Genomic DNA, 6,000 nt, shown 5'->3' with positions numbered 1-6,000 from the left:
TGCCCATCAGCCTTCTCTGCCCTCTGGCCTTCCCATCTGCCAACCTGAATAAAGATGTCTCCTTTGGCAAACATTTTTGACACCGACTGACGAGCCGGTAAAAAAATAAAGTATTTCTGTGATTATCATTTCAAGCTTGAAGTAATGGCCGAAATAAATAAAAATACTACCCTGAGCTGCCGAGGCTCCCCGCCGGCCACGGCAGAGCAGCGGCCAGCGCGACCGCGCCCGCCGGTCTCCGGGGCGGCCCCACGGGAGGCGCCGCGGCCGCGCAGGGGCGAGTGGACCGGCGGGGGCGAGTGGTCCGGAGGGGGCGAGTGGACCGGCGGGGGCGAGTGGTCCGGCGGCCGCCCCCGGCCGCGGGTCCCCTCAGGGCGCCGCCGCCCCGCGCTGACTCAGCGCCGCCAGGCCTCGGCGCCGCCGCGCGAGGGGCCCGAGGGCCGCCGCCCCGCGCCGCGCCTCCCCGCCGCCGGGCCCGGTTGGCCGCCGCCCTTCGCCGGCGGGAGGCGGGTCGGGCAGGGGCAGCTCCCGTTCTAGTGCCGGCCCGGCGCCTCTCCCCGCCCCGCCGCGCCTTCTCCGGGCGCTGCGGCCCCTCCTCCGGGGCGGCACCGCCGGGCAGCCGGGTGCGTCCCTGTCGCCACGGCGGGCGGCGCGCAGAAAGGCGGCGGCGAGCGGAGCCGGGGGGAGGCGGCGGGCGGCAGAGGTGGGTGCCGGGGCTCGGGACGGCCGCCGCGGGGAGCGGGAGGAAGGGGAGCGCCGCTCCCCGGCGCTGAGCCGGGCGGGGAGGGCCAGGCTTGCCCCGCCGAGGGCTGGAGCTGGTGGCGGCAGCGGGTCCCGCCGGCCTGGGCATCCCGGCGGGGCTCCGGGCGGCCGCCCGCGGCATCTGCCTTTCCTTGCCGAGGAGTGTGGCTTTGGTCAGGGGCAGCAGGCAGCGGAGCTGTTGGGTTTGTCTGGGCTTGAGAGCGCTTTGTGCGCGGGGTTAGAGGGAAAGGGGAGATGGAGTGCCTTGCGGGTGTATCCTCAGAGGGAGGTGCCCAGCGCTGGGCAGCTGCGGGGGGGGTCCCGGCTCCTGCCGAGCTGTGTGAGCTGGTGAAGTCCAGTCCGCCACTTCCCTTTCACGTTAGAAATAATATTTTCCTTGTCTTTGGCTGGCAACTGCTGGTGCAGATTGCTGCATTGGTACTACTGCTTCGTTAATACTTTCCCTGAGATGCAATAATGAAAACAGTGACAGGCTGGACGGATTTAATGGCATAGCAGAGCCCGGCTGGCAGTAGGGCAGTTGTTACATATGAAACTAAACTTGCAGATATTTTGGGTTTCTTTTAGGCGATTCTTTACACACACACACACACACCCGCCCCAGAACAGCTATTAGTTTTTCTGTTGATTAGTGTATTTCCTCAACCGTCAACAATAAGGAATGCCATCTTGTGGAGGCAGGGAAGAGACGAAACTGTAATATTTTTGTTATCTCTGTCAAAAAGCGGAATTGTGTAGAGGCCTGCACTGATAACAGGATCTCAGCATTGATGTTGCAGACTAGCAGATCGTTTTTCCTTTCACATGTAAAGTCACCAACCTCGGTAGATCTATTGACCTCTGATTTGGTTTGCAGTCTGGAGGGTGTTTTGGAGTGGTTTGTTTATTTTATTTTCTGGGTGGCTTTTCTGGTGTCTCTGCTGTCCTTGGAAACAAATACTGGCAAACGTTTAGTGTACATAGATAAGATTTTGCTGTCATCAGTGTACCCAGTTAGAAGTCAGATGGTTGTTACAATAAAATAAGCCTAATTCCATGAAAAGAACTGGAGAAAAAGTGGGGAGACAATGAAGGAGATAAGATGGGAAAGACTCAGCATAACTATGATATGATTTTAGGCAAAAAGCCATGAAAATAGCTTCTAATGGTTTTAGATACTTGGAGCTATCAGGAAAGCAGAAAGTAATTAATGCGAAATATAGACTACTTGATAATATCTACTTACCTGACTCAGTGTGGTCTATTGTAAGGGAGTGGGATAAGTTTTGGTCTTTGTCCCATTTCCATACCTGAGGATGTGCAGGTGCATACATTTGTTTATCTATAAACATGCATATACACAGCCATCATCAAAAGCAGTAATAAAGTAAGAACTTACTTTAAACTCTGATAATGTAGAAAATTTAAAGTTATGGCCTAATGGACAAATTTGTTTTCCAGTCTCACTGAAAGAGTGCCAAGTCACATGTGCTATCAGGATAGTGTAGAGCTATTGCTATGCTTCCACCCTCATTTATGTTCCTCCTCTGACATCACAACAGTAGCACAGGGCAGCACAATGCATGACTTACCATATATTCTCCAGTTATTTCAGAAATTCTTGGTTTCAGGCATTAGTCTGTACTTTTCAATTTGTTGTAAAGTTTGATCCTGTTTATGCAGCGTCAGTCCAAAGGGCCGTCAGCCTTGTACGTTCCCAGAGTGTCTCCATGAGGGGGGAAGCACTGTATGGTTGGGAAGCTGAGGTGCAGAGAGATCCAAGGAAATGTGGAAGGGTGTCCAGGAGATCTCTGGGAAAGGAGAGGTCTTGAGGTATGATTTCAAGATTGCCTGAAATGCCAAAAAGAAGTGTCCGTGGTGCTACCCACCACCAGTTCTTTCTCAGCTTCTCTCTTTAGTTAATAGTAGCAATTGTATGGTTATGTGGTGAGTCAGATCATCCCATTGATCCATCTGGAAATTATTTTTCTATAGCTTTAGTGGTGTTAGTTTTCAGTGCTGACACAAGGGCAAGATTTGGGGGAGTTAGGAACGTATGGTTGGGAGGTTAGTGTGGGGACCATGGTTGTAAACTTCAGCTGGCCATGAAATAATTCTCCTGGACTCTTGAGTGCCAACCCTGACTGTGGGACTATAGGCCAGTCCTCCCTTCGTTTGAACATGAGGATTCATTAAAGGCAAGTTTTGAGTCTTCAGTTTGAATTTTTAACTATAGCTGCTCTCAAGAAAATATTCTGTCCTGTATGAGGACTTGGTGAAGTATTGGACCAAGTAATGTTTCAACTATTTGAAAGATAGTGCAATACCAGAACCAAGTGAAAAGTCATCTCAGAGTCCTTATCTGTGAGTGACTATGAGTGAATGGGTTCTGGAAGGAACTGGCAGCTTGGAAGATAAGTTTGACATTTGATTCATTTGACTCTCTGGCCATTATAAGAAATCGTGTTTTTTGGCACTGGCCTTGGCTAACTTGGAGTAGGCATCACATATTTCCTAACAGAATTAAACCCAGAATAATCCCAAACCTAAAATATTTCTGGAGATATAGCTGGAAGGAAGCAAAATATTCTTACTCTGGTGTAGAGCTAGCAGCCACATGCTGCATGTTGCTTTCTGATTTGGGACATGCAAGTGAATTGCACCTGTCTCTTGGTTGACCAGACGTATTGTCAAATCACTTGCAGGGATGAGTCTGTCCCATGCTGCTGTGGCTATGGGGAAGTCTAGACAAAATGGGCACATAATCATGTTTTAATGGAGCTCACCCTCCTATTTACAGAACAACCGGAATCACCCTGCTTAGCAGAGTACTCTGGAGTTCTCCCTCCACACCTTGTCCAAATCAGGGTCATGGCTGCTTGTGGGTCATGTGTCCAGGTTTCCTTTCCCAGGAAAAAGGAATGGGCAAGGAGAGTGCTTGTCTGTGTCTTGCTTGGCATGCTGCAGTTGAAGTACAGCCACAGTCATAGAACCTGTTTGAGGCCAAGGGGAGTTAAACACCCTCTAAAATCTAAGCCTTAGTAACTTGCCCAAGGCTGTGTAGGAATCTTGTAGGAAAGCAGGAACCTAAACTGAGGTCTCCTGAAGTCCTGTGCATGTCTTCACTGCTTCTCTAGAGAAAGTAAATCCAGGCTCTGATTTTGCTCTAAGTACAACTTTGGGGTTCTGGCTGGGAATTTACTGGAAAAAGTGGGATGGGAATTCATGAGAGTGACCTTGGGTTAGATTGATGTGGGAGCTAACACAATAGTTAAGAAAAAGGCTTTTGAAAGTTCTTAATGATTTTCAGTTTCCAACCTGAAATGAGTTAAAATATTAAGAGGTTTGAATGTGATGGTTACACAGCATTAGTGACTTTACAGTGTGTTGACCATTTACTAATACCTCTTAAAAATAATAAAATGATGGTTATTATGTGCTTTTGTAGTTACGAAGTCGTCATTACTACGGTTGTGGTACAGACATGAAGGCTAAGCTTAGTTTTGAAAAAAATCCCTACATTTTTATCATAAATCTTTTTTAGAATGTAACCTCTGATACTGTTTTTTGTGGTAAAGAATATGTCAATAGTAAATTCCATTAACTGCCATAGAGGGAGTTGGTGTTCAATACTGGAAACAAAGCTGAACTGCTTCAGAATCAAGGAAATAAATCATATGTAATAATAGAGTGGCAGTACCCAGGAGCCTTTGAAATAATTTATTTTTTTGTAAATGAGGAGTAATTCTTTCGAAGGGGCCACAGTCTGGTTCCCAAATATAGTCTGGTCTCTCTCAAGCTTTGCATCTTCAAAACAGAAGCCAAGGGCAGATCAGGGGACCAGATGGATCAGGTAAACTGTCATAGGTTCAGTGTCAGCAGCAGAGCTGTAGTGATTTATTTATTTTAACTGAATGTTAGCCCATCAATTTTTGCCTCCCTTTCACCATTTCACAAGTTGAATAGAGAAGTTCTTAGGAAAGTCAATTTGTTTTGTGCTTGTACCTATCACTTCAGTCATGAACCAGGGTCCCATCATGACATCAGGTATTAAAAGCGTAGCTGAAAGGTGTGTCTGCATGTGTTGTTTTTCTCTGTGCTAAGCATTTGGTCTGTGTTATGTTTACATTGCTGCAAATCTTCCTCTCATGGTCTACAAAACCACTGCAGAGTCATAACTGTAGAACTGGAGAAAAGGGGATGAAAGGGACCTAAATGTTACATCCCTGCTAGTGAACGGAATGCTGCCAAAGTCAACGGTGGCCAGACCAGCTACCACCATCTATTCACAACTATTCTATAAACCTCTCTTGACCTTTAAGAAGGAGATGACTGTTAAACTGGCCTTGGGAGTAGTCCCTAGTCCATTTTATCTCATTAGCTGTGCCTGGGAATTGTTGGGAGAGTGCTTGTTGGCCTGTGCCTAAAATGTACCAGAAACAGATTTTGTAATTTAAATAGATTTGGTATAGATGACCAAATTGTACTGGTCAGGTCTGTGATGTGATACGATTTGGTTTGCTGCTTTGGACACAGGCACAGTGATAGTCTTTGTCCTGGAGATTACAGTTGCCTGTTCCTAAACCAGTCCCAAGAGATGTTTGTCCTGCTCTTCAGAATCTTCTGTACTGGTGTTTTCCTGTAGTTTTAATTAAGGGAATTACCCTTACGGCATGCTACCTAAATCATGTTTTTTTGTCAAAAACTGACTGTCTTTAGAGCACGTTGAATAGCACTTGTATCCCTAAGTAATTTGGGTGTGTGTGGATGTTTAACCTGTAATGTCTTGTGTTGCGGCACCTGAGGAGGCACTGGGTCTGGTGAAAGGAAAAAAAGCCTGTAGTCATATGACTTTCAGTATTTTATTTTATAAAATGCGGCAAAGAAAGATGAAGTGGTATGAGGAAGAGCTGGACTGTAAAAATGGGCCACTAGGCACAATTACTAGCTTTTTCTGTGGAATTAGAGGACATGTACCTGTATGAAAGAAGTGGGTTATCCAGATGATGGTGTATTTGATTTTACTGTCGTGGCCAGTAGAGCGGGACTGTAATGAATTAACATTGTTAGGTCAATCTTTGCTAAGTAATAAGGGAACACCTAGCTATTTATTTTTCATTTGTTTTTCCATAGGATGATCAATTCTGAAAAATGACTGCTGTCTTTCCTTCAAAAGAGTTGGAAATTTTCTGAGCTTCCTGGCAGGTGATGCTAGTTAAATTGACAATAAGAATTATACTACAAAATACTTCTGATTTC

The 6,000-nt window shown here is 46.7% G+C and overlaps 1 protein-coding gene across 2 annotated transcripts in view; it reads left to right on the top strand.

Moving 5' to 3' along the window:
- The first annotated feature begins 594 nt into the window (after positions 1-594).
- The window catches only part of LPIN1 (lipin 1), a 49,425-nt gene continuing 44,019 nt past the window's right edge, over positions 595-6,000 (top strand). For both annotated transcript variants that reach the window (XM_074895626.1, XM_074895625.1), the window contains exon 1: positions 595-703. The gene's annotated coding sequence lies outside the window, so the exon portion shown is untranslated. The remainder of the gene's footprint in view (positions 704-6,000) is intronic.

Source organism: Athene noctua, chromosome 1, assembly GCF_965140245.1.
Source record: "Athene noctua chromosome 1, bAthNoc1.hap1.1, whole genome shotgun sequence".
Taxonomy (NCBI): domain Eukaryota; kingdom Metazoa; phylum Chordata; class Aves; order Strigiformes; family Strigidae; genus Athene; species Athene noctua.
This window is presented reverse-complemented; position numbering and strand designations above follow the sequence as displayed.